Genomic DNA, 17,500 nt, shown 5'->3' on the forward strand with positions numbered 1-17,500 from the left:
TATGTAAGAGACTCTTCCTCAAGGTAGTGTTTCAAGATCCCTGTGGTGAGGGTTTTCTCCCATATCCAGGCCATTATTTGATGTAATGAAAAGAGAAAGTGTGCAACACAGAGATTGTTAATTAATTTAGCCTAACAAGATGAAGATAAATGAAGCAAAGCATGGATTGAATGAAGCAAGAGGTCTTATTTACAATTTAATACTACTTTATATTACGCATTTTTCAATTTACAAAAGAAAGGAATTTAAAGAAAAGGTGTTCTGCAAATGCATGCAAGATTTTTTTTTAATTTTATGAGCAGTTCCTAGAAGTGCTGAAAATATCTTTTGGGTTAACCTTTAAGTTTTCTTCTCCTTTTATTTTCCCCCCCTTTTCACAATTAGTTTTCTCAGTTTGATTTAAAATATATGGATAGAAATGAGAAAAATTCAACCCTGAACTTTTCCCCATTGAAATCAATAGCAAATTACTAGTGGAAACTCTTACAAGCCCAAATGCTACGATTTTTCATTGTTTATATTAATCTAGAGTCCTAGCTTATTTTTGAGGAATTTGTGTATAGAAAAATGAATTAAGAGGCATGACAATAAAAATACAATAAGATGTGATTTTAGTTTGCACCCCAGAGTGTAAATCTATTGTTGTTTGTGTTTTCAGCTGTCCTATTGCAGTGAAAGGTAAGAGAGGAACCCTGGATAGTGTTAATTAACAATGATTTTATGTAATAAAACTATTATTATTTATTTGGGAGAATACTTTTTTCTCAAGACCATGTTTGTTTTAAACATGTGTGAAAAGATGTAGTTTCTAATTTCTTAACAATTAAAAAGCCCCCAAGATTCAAGGGCAAGTCAGAGATTTTTGGATGTCTCTTCTTCCCAGATTTAAATAAACACTATCCAAAGCTAAGAGTAAGCTTCAATTTGCATCAGTTCAGTCACTGCATCTCAAGGTGTATATTATTCATTTCCCAACTGACAAAATTTAGGGTACAATTCTGCAGAGGTGAAGGGAAAAAAACAAGGTCTGTAATTTTTAATATCTAAAAACTAATTAGCAAAGAAACGTCTGCTGTGACTGATTAGAGATACCTTTATCAGTTTATCCTAAACCCTGAATTGTAAATGATGACCAAGCATATTAGGCCATTAAAAAAAAAAAAAAATAAATAAAAATCCTCATTTTTACAGATGAATTGGGTCTGTCCACTATTTGACCTTCTGCCATGATTGCTGTCTGCAAAGGAAATGCCTTCCTTCCTTTTGCAGTAGCTAGACAGGACAGCCTTATCTACAAGCAGTGTCACTACAAGCAGTGGTCTCCACAAATAGCATTATTATGGTCTCTGTGTTTTTATCTTGGGGGTCATGAACAAATCCATGCAACTGCTTCTAAAGATTTCAATAAATAGGACTTTTTATCCAGACAATTGGCTTTTATATTACTTTTAAACAAAACTACTAGTCCATCAAGAGTTTCAAAAGGAAAACAATTCTACAGAGTGCTGGTATGGCAGCACAGACCAATCATTATGGCACCCATTCTCCAGTCCTTTATTTTTCAAGTCCACAACAATAGGTTGTTGATTCAATGGACAAGACCAGAACAATTAAGTTCTCTGTTTAGCAGCAGTGCAGCATTTTAATGCCCTCCTCTAATAATGGTCTCATTATTGTTATTCTAAGACTGGGCCTCAGGAGGAGGAATATTTGCTGGAGGTACGTCATTATTTTGCAAATTTCGATTAGCTCATCATGTTGTCTGTACTGTGAAAATCGTAGCTAATTAGGGCAGTCAGTTAGACTACCAGCTTTTGAGCTTATGAGTTAAAAGGTAGCACACTTGATAGGCCAATGATGTGAAAAAGGTGGTAAAAAGAGGGATTAGAGCTGTTGCCTTAGTAACTCTAACTTCCATCTGTGCGGGAACAATGGACCTGTGTTTCTCCACCACCTTGGTGTAAAAATTGGTTTTGTTTCGAAAGGAAGGGGCTTTTTATGACAATCTGGAATTCAGCCTAACGGGGTGTAGTTTTAGTTGTTAGAAGAGACCATTGGAGGATAGGAAAGATGAAAGGTCATGGCGAGCTCCAAGGACATGAAAGGTCATTGTCTCTCGTAACAATAGTGGATTGTTTGGTCCCATTATTTCCAGCCAACTACTCAGTCAGGTGATAGAAAAGATACTACCAGCTTAGTCAGGTGGAACAGGGGAGAAAGATAATGCACCCAATACCGAACAAAAGATAACTATAATTCGCCTTTATTAAACAAAGTTGCACTTATTTGTGGCCATCCTCTGAAGAGGGTTGTTTACTGACTTACTATTCCAGCCTGCTTTGTTCAGCACTGCCTCTGTAGGCCATCACATCTCTGGGAAGCAATCCAACGTGTTAGAAAATGTTGTTTAAGCTCTCTTCCCATGAAGAGAAGCCCTCAGGAGTACCACTGATGTGATGCTTAACAATAAATTTAGTTGTTGTAGCTTTCTCACGTTATTGGCGTTCCTAAAAGGTTTTCCTTCAAACGCAGAATAAAATTAGCCATAAATATGAAATAAATTTGCTTCAAAACTTGATAGCATTTTATCATAAATTCTACAGCACACATTGCAGAAAGTTTACAGCAAACTGTATTAGGCACTGCTGAACAGAGAGCAGAGACCCATAGTTGTGTAAAAATAGATTAGCTATAGGACTACTCTTATGCAAAGGGAAATAGATAAAGCCTCATCTTTAAAGTCTCTATGCAGAAGCTTTGGGAGACTCTGTGCCTTTGTTTTAAGGAAAAAACCAGAACTACTGCTGTATTATTTAATAAAACAGCTATAGCAGAGGCCATGAGGAAAGCATTTCTGTTAGTGAATAGAGCCATCACCTCTTATAAATATAAGAGCATCCAAACCCCCAATTCACTGTTTTTCAGAAAGAAGACTTTCCCCTCCACCTTTTTTATTTCCCTGTTTTTGTAACTTTATGCCTTAGGCATCCATGCAACAAGTTTATTTTTCTTTTCCTCTTACCTCTGTCTACAATCAAAGCACATCCCAAGGTCCATCACCTATGGACTACAGACTAATTTCTTTAGGTGAGAATTTCCAGAATATTCCACATTCTCATATGAGATCTCTGAACTCTTTTATCAGGTTTGTTTTATAATTTTTTTCTCATTTCACAACAGAGCTGCCAGAGCTGTGTTGAATTTTTATGAAACTGATAACATATATGTAATTAATATGTAATTTATAACATGTATGTAACTACTATTACACTTGAAAATAAAAATTATATACAATTTTTTTAGGTATCCCATCTTAAACTGTTCTGACCTCATTTGAACTCCCCTTTTTAGCTATTCTGGGGCCTCTCTTATCTCATTTTTACTCCTGGCCACTCTTGCTCTTGCTTTCTGACAACACAGATGGGTGGCCTTGCACAAACTGATAACTGTGGCAATTTCTCAGCACTCTATTCACTAATAAAAGATGTTATTTTCCGAATTAGGCAGGCATGTGCCATAGTTGCTCAGTGGCTGAAGATGAGAGGTCGGGCTGTGGCTGCCTGGCAGTCCTGTGAGCCATTGGACTTTACAGCTCCCAGGTTGTTGATGCATTGTTTTACCAGCAGCTAGGTTAAGTAATTAGAGTCTGTCAGGGAAAGGAAGTCCTGCTTAAAGTGTTTGTAAGCTTTTAGTTTTTTAAGGTAATCGATTCTTAATTTTTCTCTTCAGTTTGCTGTTTAGTTCTCATTTATGTGCTTTGTTATTTTTGTGTTGCAATGAGCCGAAGAGTGTAGGCTGCTTAGTTGAAAATGGGAGCCCTGCAAAGGGTTAACCAGCAGAGAATTACAAATGAACTATCAGGAAAGTTGATTATTAATCCAGCAAGAGAGAAAATATCCTTCCAGTTAGCAAGAATTAGTACCTGAAGAGCTGATAATATTGTTCGGGCTGTCGGTGTGGAATGGCAAAACCAGGTAAGCTAATCATCTTCTCAAAGGAACAAAATCTTTTCTTTCTGTTTTTCATTATAAGAGAGTTTAGTTTTTAAAAGGATCTTTGTTATTTTACTTAAAATATCAGCATGTGAAACAGCATATGCTGATCCTCCGTTTCCTCAAATGAATGAAAGAAATTAAACTTGTGTTTACCTTTGGTAAGAAGATCCATTTCTAAGCCATATTTCTGATCTCCACACTGTATGTAACTGTGAAATATCATAACAATTCTTTCCTGGTTTGTGGTTAAGTGTGAGAACTGATTACAAAACCTGAAGAGTCCTTTGCAATTGCAAGCTAATATATTACGTAAGTCTGTCTTTAGTTGAGCTTGGACATATTGTGGGGGTTTACAGGAACTTTTATGTTGCAGAGCTCTTTCAGAGTCATTAGATTTCAGTTTTCACACTGTATGAATGATTTATTTAAGTTTGCTTTGATATTGTGAACACATTTCTGTTAGTTAAAAAGCTGCCTTTTTTTTTTTTTTTTTTTTTTTTTTTGTGTGTGTGTGTGGGGTTTCAAAAATCTATGATCTGGGGTTAGAAGGAAATGGATGTTTGGTAAACATACCACTGTGTTTATACAGAGAAATGCAAATGAAACCATTAGGTCAGTTGAATACAATCTCATAATTTTGGTAATTTTTAAAAAAAACTTAAAGCCCTATCTTGGGAAAACTTTCAAATTTGTGCCCCTGATACTAATAAGTGGATACGATAAGTATTAATGTTTTTCAATGTAATCTTCACTATTGAGCTTATTATAGGAGTTGTGTAAAAGTTTTTAAATGGTAGTCGAGTACTGTGGAAACCAGAAAGTCTGTACTGGAAACCAGAAAATCTGTATACAGCATTTGGTAACTTTTTCTAATTGTGTGCTGTTACTTCAACTAGTAGCACTTAAATTCCTGATGAACTTGTGGAATAGAATTCAATATGCACATGATGTGACTGCAGTATCTGTCTTGGTGAAAAAGAGTCCAGATTTTATCCTGCTGTGTATGAAATAGCCTGAAAGCTGTATGAAAGGGATCGTGGCGATACAAGAAGGAAAATATGGATAAAAAATATGGATAAAAAATATGGATAAAAAATATGGATAAAACTGACAGCACTCCAAATTTAAAAGGCTGAGTCCCTGCAGTTCTACGGGGTAACTTCTCACGAGCTGTGGAAAAAAGAGGAAACCTTTGAATTTTGAGAAGGGGATGAAGATATGGCCTGGGGCAAAGGAGAAAGAGAAAGGAAGAAGAGGCAGTGGGGAAAGTGAAAGGGAGAAGTGGCTGTGACAGCGTCACCATTCCACATGTGACTTTGGCCTCCTGGAGCACAGGGACAGCTGGTGGCCAAGAGCCCTGGAGGGCAGCTCAGCAAATTAAAATCCTAGAACTTGCTGCTGGTGGTGGCATTTTGGGAGCTCTGCTAAATATTCAGAGGCAAATGTCTTCTCCAGGCGTGTTTTAGCTGCGTGTTTTAAGGTGAGGGGGGGAAAACGTAAATAATCTGCATTTTCCTAGCTTGAACACCAGCATCTAGGAAATGTATAAAGAGCAAGAAACCCAATGATGAAAAAATTATCGCACAGGAAATGATATACGTAGAAAAAACGAGATTGTAATTAGTGGAGGAAAGTAAGAAACTGATTAGAGAAATGAAATTTCCCAGATGTTTAAGGAAAAAATGGAAGTTAAATTAGATAAGCTCTTTTAACTAGTATTGGAGAGGAATGCTTCCTTCAGAATGGGAAAGTTAAACTTAAAATTAGAAAAGAGCTGGCAACTTGAGTTTAGTTCAACTGTTTTTCCTGCACGAGTGACTCTTTGGAATGCTCTGCTTGGAACATCATCAGGAACAACTTGTATAGAGCTGCTGGGGAGAAAGTAAAACACAAAATGAAACTCTCTGTATGCTTATTTGGAATGATTAAGGTGATTATATTACTTATGTGTGTACTAACCCACAAATTAGACAAATTGGTTGGATTTGGAAGTAGTATTTCAGGATTTATTGTATTTCATGTATATATGCACTTGACACTTGAGCTCTAGCACTGTCCTGGTACAACTGGTTCATTTCAAAATTAATTGTAAGCATTAGTTTATTGACAGAATCCTAAATCATCAAACACTACCTGCAAATGAACAGAAACAGTCTTGATCCCCCTCAGCTATAAACCAGTGTAAAATAACTGTTATTTAACTATTATTATTTATATCAGCTGGGATAACAGTAATGTTCTTAAACAAAAGATATCAAGCAGAAACTCTGGAGTTTTTGTGTCCATTCCAGTGACTTGTTTCAACAACACAATAGTGTAACCTGTGAAAAATGTCCCTCTACAAGGCAGTTTAGCTGGCACCACTGCTTTTGTGCCAGTTCCTGTTCTCAGCTGTGTATTGCAGGAAAAAAAAAATGGAGAAAAAAAAACCCCAACCAAAAAAAGTTAGACATGTCTGGAATAGGTTGATAAGAACATCATCTGATTTACTGGAACTAGTTTGACTGAACAGGGTGTTCATGTTAAATAAAATTGTATTTTCTTCAAGGCAGACTGTGTAGATCCCAAGCTGTTAGAAGGCTTAATGTCGAGGAGAGATGCAGTTCCAGAGGTGTCTGACTACCTAGACACACATCTGGAAACACAGCTGCAGTTAGCATGCAGCAGCAAGCCATTCCTGTCACTGCATGGTTGGTGCAGTAAGATGAGATGATGTGGAGGGAGGAGCATGAAGATCTATATGTTGCTTGATTCTCTACGTTATAAAAAGCTGTTAGCAGCCAGGAGGAAGCTTGTCTACACAAACAGATGGCCAAAGCCAAGTTTGGGCCAGGTTATTTTTGTTTCTTGGGCCACACCTTGTCTGTGGTGACAGTGCTGGAGAGAGAATGTGTTTCAGTCCATTAGGAGCTCGGTGGAGCTATATGGATAACACTGAAGTGTTTTATAAGATTCAGTGTGAAGCTGCAGAGTTCAAGGAAGCTCATGTCCTATTAGCTCTGGCTAAGGTCAGTTATCCACACAATGAGGGGGAAACTCTTCCATAAACAAGGAGATAAATATGGTGCAGGTGGTGCTTAGCCTTGCTTCAGGCTGTGATATTACCAGAAGAGCTCACAAAAACTCCAGCTTCTGCAGAGCCCTTATGGAGCATCAGCAGCATGGAGTGGTCAGATGCAAAATTACAAGGTTGTGTCATGGAAAAAGGAGAATTCAGGGCATTTTCGTGGCTTTGCATACAGCTGTTTATCTCTGCAAGGTACTAAGGAGAGAATATAGAATCATTAGATCTCTCCTTCTCAGAGAAAATAAATTGTAAAATGCTAGAGCTGAAAAAACAAATTGAATGCACCTCATCTAATCATCAGAATAAAACAGGCCTAGTGTCTTATGGATTTTGCTTTCTGCAAACTCTGTAGTGTTCCATGTGTTTCCAAAAAGCTGGTTAGATATGTGGGTGTTTATTAGCACTTGATCCGTGTCTAATAACAGAGAAAAATCATATAGAACTTCATTTTGCCTTTGGGGCTATCATTTTTATTGTTTTATGGAAAATAATTATATTTTAAGCAGCTGCAAAAAGAGAAGAGCTTGAAGAGTTAATTGAATCACATGCTGCTAAAGGAAAACATTTTCTTTCCTTTTTTTTTTTTTTTTTTCTCAACTGAAGTAGGAGTTACATGTGTTCCTTATTACACCCAACATATTCCAGTAGTTTTTTAAAAAGACATACTCATGAAACACTGTATTTTCAGAGACACATTATTTTCAGCTACCAAATCCTGGAACAATCCACCATGTGCCATTTTTTCACCTTCTGAATAGAGTTCTGTGGCTGTAGAGGATGATAGCACATAGCATCCACAGAACTGTAAAATGAAATCCCCTGCCTGTCTTTACTCCACAGGTTTTGGGTGTATTTTTATAGATGCCAGAGGAAAATCTGCTGGCATTTCTTTCAAAGATAGCACAAATCAGTGTTGGTGTAGTTCTTAATTATTCTGTGGTCTTTAGGCCAAATGTTTAAATGGTTGTAAAAAACACACAAAAACAACCAACCAGGGCAAAAGCCACAGCAAATTTCCTTTGACTGCAATCACCCAAGTTTGTGAGAGCCAAAGGACAGCAAACTGAGTGTTTTCCCACAAGTGGGTCTCTTTTATGGGCTGGATGAAGATGTGCAGGTGTTCAGTGTCAGGGGCAAACAGGGGTGTTCAGAACAAAGTGGAGATTTTTTTTTTTCAGGGCACTTTCTGCTTCAATAGGTCAAACAAGGAAAAGGAAACTCCGTGGTGCTGGGAGGAGGCCAAAGCTGGGCACTTCAGCTGCACATCCTTATGGCATTTCTACCTCTGAACAGGAATGGATAAAGTAAAAAATATAAACCAGTTTGTCTGCTGTCTAATAGCTTATGCTCATATACAACTTTCCTGTCATTTTACACGTGTTTAAACCTCAGTGAGCATTGCAGTAGCCAGATACCAATTGTTTATTTTTTTTTTTTTCCAAAGCAAAGTTTTCATCAGGACTGTGCTTGTCTAGTTCCAATTTAAAGAATTGTTCTACCTTCATATTAACTTGGTTTTTTAAAAAGCCACATTTACGAGCATACACCCCACATTTTCATGAAAAATGTGAGCTAAATCACAAATGTCCTTGCTCTTGCTTTACCAGGGTAGGCTTTTAGCATTTATTGAGGTAATATATACGGTTTACCAGTGTTTATACTGAACCTTTCTTGTCTGTGATTTTTCAATAGACTGCTTTCCCTTTGGAAAAAAAGTATTTTTGGGATGTTGCCGATTCATCTTTCTACTTTTCCCATCAGCTGTATTCTGTTTAACACTGTCACCACCTTAGCGAGCAGAGCGCTGAGGGAAAACAAAGCGGCTGCTGGTGACCCGGTGACAACTGTCTGCTAAACCTGATTACCGACCTAGGGCGTTGTTTAATCTAAAGGCCAAATAAAACCCTGCAGGAGAGGAACATTGTTTTGTTCTAAATGCCTATTAGCAAGGGAGCTGCTGTGTTGTAAGCAGCAGAATAATCGGCCTCCCTGGCTGGTCGGGGTTCAGATCTGGGCATTGGGCTCCTGCTTGCCAAGAAAGAGCCAAGTTTTGGAATTGATGTGGAAGTCAACTAAAACAATAATCAGTAACAGCAGCTTCGTGTTTCAGGGAGGACCAGAGCCTGCTTTGAGCTGTGCTGATATGGTTCTAAAGATAGTGTATGGACTTCATTAGGGTTATTCTCTTCTGCACCCTACAGCTGTGACATGGAATCCAGAGTTGCTGGGTCCTCTGTCTCCTGCTCTCTGCCTTTAGCTGGTTTGTTTACTTTGCAAGCAAAGAAAGGAATGAATAAAAGTGACTACTTCATCTAGTAGTGTCACTAATAATTTCTGCATTGTATAAGATATCACTTTCCCATTGTCCTAAAACTGAAGTTTTCAGGTAATAAATTAGAAAGAAAGCTCGGTGCTGGCAAATAAATTATTGAGCCTATTTATAAAAGTTTTTTTTTGCCCTATCCTGCCATTCATTATCATTTAATGGTATAATCAACATGTCTTAGGTCACAGATGATCATATAAGTTGTAGAAATTTTAATTCATTGGGGGTGATGTTCTGATTTTACTTCCTTAGCTTCAGCAGTGAAGCAACCATTTTAGTATAAAAAATATGCCAGTATGGTAAAATACCTCTTCAAAAATTATTAGAACTACACAAAATGAGTACACAAATCTAGAGAGACTGAATCATATAGTGTGGAATTGAAAGAAAAAATATTTGGTGTTAAAAAATATATTGCTTTGTGAACTTGTAATATTGTTTTTAGAACCAGAGTGGGAAGAGATCCCTACTTTAGAAAATTTGTGAGCAAGCACTGTATCAATTACTGTAGTTCTCACTGCTAACAGTTGCATAGTGAATTCCATCCAGATTATGTATAGGCATGTCAGTCTAAACAACATATAATTATATGCAGGCTAGAGAACTCTTACCTCCATATTTCTGTATCTGTGGACACAAGCATGCACACAAATACATTCTGCATTGATACAAGTTCATTTCATCCATTACTTACAGCTATTCTACATATGCAAATGCATAGGTGAACATATATGTGCATCTAATGGTCATAGATGTCCATGGGCACAGTCATACCCTGTGATTTTCACACTAATGTTTGATGCAAAGCTTCACATTTCCTTAAAAATACTGTCTTCCATAGAATTCTACGTTCAGAGATGACAATCTGTAATTTAGACTAATACACTAGGAGCAAAAATTATTGAAAATGACTTGATAATATCAGGAGTAGATGAGAGGGCTTGTGATTCTTCCAGGCCATTGGTAGCAGTTTTATTGCAGTAATGCATTCCAGAATAGCAATGGGCCCGTGGCCATCCCTGAGCTCCACCTTGCACTTGCAGGATTTCTATTATTAAACAAATAGAGAATTGGACATTGTACATGTTTAATTATTAGCTAAGATATTATTAAAGTCGTGTTTACAGATTATAGAGATGCTATCGATATTTTTGCCAATTAAAAAGCATTCTTTTAATTTTTTCTTTTTTTAAGAAAGATTTCATGAGAAAATTCTTTAAAAAATACCTTTGTGTCTCCTAATTTATGTAGTGGTCTGGAACATAATTCCTTTTCTCATTGTTTCTGTTAGGGTCTTCTGTAGAATACCATCATCTTCTAATGTGATATTATATTGTGAAAACTGAAAATTAACCTAATCAAAATAGCTTTCAGAGGCTTAATTAGGTTTTTTTTTGTGTTTGCTAGAAAATAGTTTTTTTTTATAGACTTGTTTCTTACAAGACTAAGCAAGTATTAATTCTGTTTTCTAGTATTCATCCTACTTTGCTGATCAGACTTCTTTAATCATAAGAAGTGTTTATCACTTTTTTGTCCCATAAAAAATAACAAGGTACACATACTTTACAACTTGAACCCATATGAAATGTTCTCTTAAATCCTTGAAGTCAGTGGACAAGTGATTAACCCCAAAAGTTGCACAAATATTTTTAATAACATTACCACTGACAGCTTTATTTGAGTGATAATTTAGGGGTTTTTTTGCACACAATTTAAGAAAGCACCGGTTTTCATTGTGTGATGTTGCAGAGTTTTTATGGAATTGCTGGGATTTGTGTGTGACTGGTAGAGATTTGCTATTGGCCTGAGAGTATCAATATTGAACTGCTGAGCTCTTGCACATTTGTGTGCAGTGGTGACCTGACAATCAGAGATTAGTAATAAAAGGCCAAAAAAAAAAAAAAGGACTATTGTTCCATTTTGGTTTCAACAGCTTTATTCTCACCTAAAAACTTTTTTGAAAACTGTCAGTCATTTACTCTTCCTGACAGGTGATTGTGGACTCGCTGGTAATATTTTGCTTTTAGTTTGCAGATAATCTTTCCTTTTTTTCACTTCAGGGCTATTTAATGCCATTGTCATAGCTGAAGAGCCAAGTCTCTCTCTCAAGTCTATGGAGTGGTATTAATTTAATTTCATTAAACCTCATAAAGACCATTAAGCTTCATACAGGCACCTGCACTTTGCTTATAAATTGGACATCAGATTACAAGGTCAGACATGTAATTTTCATAATTTAGAAATAATAGTGGATCAAGACTTTTAATACCTTGGTTTGTTGCCTTATGGCTTTGGATAGTGCCAATTTTTCTCTCTGCTCTGCCACAAACATGGCATAGTTACCCGACCTTTGTTATCCCATTGTTCTGGTTTATGGGCTGATAACCATCCTGTGAGCTATGAGGTGTGGACCTGCCCCTGCTGCATTCCCTGAACTAAAGAGAAAAAGTAAAACAAGAAAGAAAGGAAAAAAAAAAAAGCCCCCCCTTCCACTAACCATTAAATTGTAGGGTGATCTGGAGATAAAAGCAGAATCTCTTTTTTGCTTTTCAAATATTTGCTTGGCCTTCAAAAGGTATTTGCCTTTTGTGTTTACATTGGATTTATTTTTTTGGCCTACATGCAGAAAGAGAATGATACATTAAAGAATAATGGACAATAGTGAGAAAAATGCTCTCAGTTTCCTCATCTAGCCTGTATTTTCTACTTCAGGTTTATTTTTTTAATCTTGTCTACTTCTATTTAAATAGAAACTGCTGAGTATTGTAAAGGGTTGTAAATGTGAAAGTATCAGCTGAAGTACAGTACAAGAAGATTATCTACAGGTTGGCAGGCAGTAATGAGAGTTGGCAAAGTGCCATTTTCCTCTATGAACCTTTGGGACCTCTGTGTGGGGCAGAACAATGTCAGGCTTCAAAAGCCAGTGATGTGTCACTGGCAGGAGAGCTTTCTGCTGCTCCTGAGAGAGGCAGGTGAGGTTTGTCTCCGTGAACTTGTATAAATCTTCACCAAGGCAAAAGGGAAGATGCTTTGGCTGAGGGTTGATGTCTGTGTCCCATCATCTTCAATTCTTTCCCTCTGGATGGCATTGGAGCTTCCTTGGAACCTGCACTGTCCCTTGTGGAATTGCTTTCATTGAAAGGGCAGGGTTTAGGCAAGTTTGTATAAAATAGAATTGAATTCAAAAGCCCACACTCAAGGGAAGCAGCACTTTGTGACAATTGCCTGTTCCAAGTTTATCCTTTTTGTTGCTCAAGTGAGTCTCTTTGTTGTTTTACACACAACTACTGCATCATCAAAAGCTTGTGATTTTGTTAGAGTGAAGTCATGAGATGGAGATATTTCCCATATCTTCTTACTGTAATGTTTAATTTTTTTGATGCTACTAACTTAAACGTGACCCAATGATTTATTTGAAGCATCCTGATTAACGTGCTTTGAAAACATGGGCATTTATAAGAGATAAAAATATATTTCACCACATGTATGTCATAAAGCTCTTAGTATGTTACAGTTTGTGAAAATTACAGTCAGTTAATAATGTGTCAGCTCCCCACTGTGTGCTTTGTAGGATACTGAATGGGTGTTACAAGATTTATTTGCTGGGTTTTGCAGGTTTTCTGTAGCGTGTCAGATGCCTTGCTGATTGCTTGGTGAAGCCTGGAGCATGAGCTCCCTCCTGCAATGTTTACTTTAAGTCAATCTACATTTGCTTAAAAGTATGACAGGATTAAAATCAGATCACCTCCTTGGAACTTTCCTAAAAGCCTGGATACTCTTTAGCGAGACTGTTGTGTGTAATTTAGATACACGCTTATGTGGGAATCACAATTTACTTCATAGTTCTTAGAATTACAGGGAATGGATTGGTAATAAAATGTGTATTGTAGTGTTGCTAAAGTGATAATAATATTGCAAATAATTTATATGCTACTCTGGGATTTTGAAGGGGGGATAGGGAGTTATTTCTTTATTGACTTTGTTAATAATGTAATTACAAGGATTCTCTCTCCTCTTAAAGCTTTCATTCTGTATTCATTATGTATTTCCTTGGCCTGATCATGCCTTGTAATTCCTTCATTCATAGAGAGAATTACTTGGCCTTGCTGATACAGTGTTGTTTTACACCTGAAATCTTAGAAAGTGGGAATGCTCAGTTAAGTTTTGAGTTCTTTTTATTAATTATCTTTCTGGTGATTTCTTTTTTTCTTGCTGGGAATGCATTTGAGCATTTCTGTTTAAATGCATCCATTAATGTCCTGCCGTGCAGGCAGCCCTCCAGTTTAGTTAAAAGGTAGAGAAATATCTGTTTTCAAAAAATATAAAATCCTAACAAAAAGACAATGGATACTGGGATTAAAATTGTAGGAGTGTCAAGATGGCAGCAATCTGGGCAATGCATAGGTGCTATCTGTGGAGTTCCATTGACCTGCCCTATAAAATGTTATATCAGGATAACATGGATTAAAATGGATGAGGAAATTTCTGTGTGACTTCGAGAGCATCAAGCACCAACTTGTATAGCAATTGAATTTAATAGGCAAAAAAAAAAAAATCAAAGGGAGCTTAGAAAAAGAGAAATTGTGTGAGCTGATTTAGGATTTGAGGCTCTTGTCTGATGCTAATAAAGGTTTCTGATGTCATTCTTTTTGTAGCTATAATGTACACTACAGAAATAATTTGTATAATGTGTGCTTGCGTGTACTGTCTTGAATGAGGTATATGTTTATAATTTCTGGCTTTCAGATTTAAATCTGTGAACACAGCAAGAGCTCAATGAGTTCTGATAATAATAGTCCTATAATGCAGAGATCCTGAGAATTTCCTTGCAAATGGAAGGAGTCATTCATCACACAAAAGTGGTAGAGAAAGAATCTTGCCAGAGTTGCAAAGAATAATTTCTGCAAGGGTCACACAGAATAGCTTAGACCATAATCAAAATATTTTTGGGACATCTTACGATCTGGAGAGAGGTAGTTAAAAAGGAGCTTTGAGAATGGGTGTTTTGAGATTATATTTTGGATCTGCCAGTTTGTCCATGTTTCTATCTCATGTGGCCTAAACCCACGCATATGAAGAAAAGCAGGCTTTGATTCCCTGTCTGGTTTTTACTCAGACCATATATCAGGAGAGAAAGGTTCTGTTCCAGGTAATTATTGGGGGAATTACAACCCTTGTTTTCTTTCTGTTTCTCTTTCCCATTTTGTGTGTATGCAAAGTAGGAGTGGTAGAAATTTCTAGAATTAATATGGAACAAAAATTTTGTTGACTTTTTATTTGCAACTTCTCCAGACTTTCTTCTTCATTTAAAATTTACCTTTCTTCCCCACCTTGTAAAAAACACTTATTTTGTGTTGGTTTATTTGGAAATATAAGAGCACTGTGTGGAGAGTTTATGGAGATATCATATAGAGTTTTTCTTGCATGCAGAATGAAATGGTCATTTTGCTTCTGTCTTGCACCTTCCCATTTTTTATATATTTGGTGTAATTGTATTTCATTGTGGAAGGTGTTTGCCACAAACAGGCTGAACTGGCACACTGCTGGGGCACCTTCAGGGGGCCCTGTGGCTCTGCAGAGAGTGATGTGAGCTGATAACACATTTCTGTCTTTTAGCTCAAAACTTGGAATGCTTGAAACACTAAGTTTGCATCTGGTCGTTTTCCTAAAGTTTCTGGCAAATCTAGAGGAGGCATTCCCCAAATCTTCCCATAGCACATTACCATGCTAGTATATTATATAGCATATATATTCTATAGCATAGTATATTACCATTCCATTACCAGGAATAATTCCTGTTCAGCCTTTCAGTTGGGGTCAGGTAACAATTTCCTGGGCAGACATTTGGTCCATCAGGCACCCTAATCTGTCTTTCACTGGTTTAAGCTTAACCTGGTCTCTGGGCTGGTTTTAAAGTGCCTCCATCCCTCCTTTCCTCCCCATGCCCCAAAAACCAGTGCCTGGTGAAGCCCCCTGGGAGAGCCCCAGGGATGCCTTGGCCCTGCCATAAAGGATGGAAGGAGGATGAGAGGGAAGCACTGAACAGCCCCAGGTGCCCTCTGGACAGGCCAAGGCTGCCAGACCAGTGGGAACTGGGACAAAGTGTGCACCCACTCCCACTGGTGTGATCCCTGTAAAGCTGCACCTTTAAAATATCTTGAGTGAAATCCTGATCCTGCTGAAGTCACTGGGTACTTAGGCATTAATTTTATGTCAGCAAGGATTTCACCAGTATTTTTATTTTGCAGCTGTAGAGAGGGGGGAAGCCTGAACCAAGATGAATGGAACTTCATGTTGTGAAATAGATTCTCTGCTAGTTTTATCCTTGCCTTCCTCCCATCTGAATAACTGTAAATGATGTTCTCTGTTAATAAGTGTGTACTTTGTCTAAATTGCATTTATTTTTCTTTTGACATATATATCATTTTACTATTAATCATCCCCTTCTGCTCTTTACTGTACAAAGACACTGTTGTGCTGATGGAACATATTTAATCTTTGGTATGTTGTATTTTATTTCTATTGTTGCTTTCCCATTTCTTTATGGAAAATCTTTCTTTATTGACTCTTAAATCATGGGTTAAGCCCTTATTGAAAACATGTTCTGTATGTACTTCTTGTGAGTGAAAGAAGTTCTTTTGAGGTTATAGGCTAGGCTTATACAAATACTTCACTATACAGTAGAAATTCAGAGGTCTCCTATATGTTATCTAAAACTAGAAATATACCCATTTACTCAGCAGCACATCATAAAAGAGATGCATGCTATGTTCATGTCTGTCAGTGCCTTAAGTCATCACTATACAGCCTTTTTTAAATTCTCTTTTTATTGAAACCAAGAAACAAAACAAAGACAAAAAAAAAGCAAAACCAACATCAATTACATGTCAACATGACATCAAACAGCATAATATATCAGAAAAATAAATGTATGATCTGGTGACTCAATGATTTCTGTCCATATGGCATTTACAGAGAGGTAAAGAAAAGGCAAATAGCTACACATCTGTATTGGGAAAAATGTCCAATATAAAATTGGCCATGGTGACAGCATCAGAAAGCTCTCAGCTGAGATTACTTGGAAATAAATAACACATAGGAGAGGAAGAGAGGTTCCAACAGTCTTGCTTTTATATATATTTAGAGTTTTGTGCAGTGAGCATTGTACAGGTATAAATCTTTGTATAAAATGATTACTTTAAGGATGGAGATATTCTGCTTGCTAGTGCTGGGTCCGGGTTTATAGATGGATGTATGGTACAGCTGCATGCAGAGTGATGCAAAAATGCAATGAGGAAAAAAAAATCTCTGAAAATAAATGTGACTATCTGGTGAAACTATTAAAATGAATACTGACTCCAAGTCTATTTGTATATTTGCTGAAAGACATATGAAAAAGCCTCTTTGTATAAGTGCTAAACACATGAAAACCACTGAGAATCAGTTAAGCCCCTAAAATAATAATCTGGGAATTCCATTCATTATTATAGCAAAGGGCATCATAACTTTATGGTAAGTAGGGAAGGGTGGGAGAGAGGTGAGACTGTGGGGGTGGGAACTAGAGAAAGAAAACCCAGAAAGTTCCAGAATCAAACACAGCCTCTGTTATTTGAATTTGTTGTTCGTTTTCAGTGGAGTGATAACTGGAGCAGCTCAGCCTGAGCTGCCTGGCTCGACACTCCCCGTTCTAAGGAGCTTGGATGTGTTTCACAGCTTACATCTGGACAGCAGGGCACGGGGAAAGAGGCACAAGGATGGATCACATTCCCTGTGCACAGTTAGGGCTTGAATCTAATATATAATAAATGTATGTAAAATGTAAATGTAAATAAATGTAAGATTTATGTATCTGCACACACACGTGTTCATGTGTGTATAAACCCAGATTCACAAGGCATTTTGTTGTTAGGCTCAGTTCACAGAGACAATTCTGTCTCTTCAGAGTCAATAGAAGTTCCCTTCTGGAATTTATTTTCCTTTATTTATTTTTTTTTTCTTACCCAAGCTGACTATTTATTCAGTGCTATCTGAGATCTCTTTTTGTTAATCTTATTACAAGTGCAGCAATAGGCCTCAGAGGAGGTGATAAGTGACCCGTTGGACCTGGAAATG

General features: G+C 37.1%; 1 protein-coding gene across 6 annotated transcripts in view; it reads left to right on the forward strand.

Annotated features, from left to right (window-relative positions):
* The window catches only part of SOX6 (SRY-box transcription factor 6), a 372,885-nt gene that overhangs the window by 107,218 nt on the left and 248,167 nt on the right, over window positions 1–17,500 (forward strand). The window contains exon 1 of one of the 6 annotated variants that reach the window (XM_088175663.1): window positions 3,450–3,974. The exons of 4 other annotated variants lie outside the window; for them this stretch is intronic. The gene's annotated coding sequence lies outside the window, so the exon portion shown is untranslated. Of the gene's footprint in view, window positions 1–3,449; window positions 3,975–17,500 lie in introns of those variants that run through there. One more of the 6 variants, XM_088175660.1, reaches the window with a different exon arrangement.

Source organism: Sturnus vulgaris, chromosome 18 (genome assembly GCF_052056855.1).
Source record: "Sturnus vulgaris isolate bStuVul1 chromosome 18, bStuVul1.hap1, whole genome shotgun sequence".
NCBI classification, from domain to species: domain Eukaryota; kingdom Metazoa; phylum Chordata; class Aves; order Passeriformes; family Sturnidae; genus Sturnus; species Sturnus vulgaris.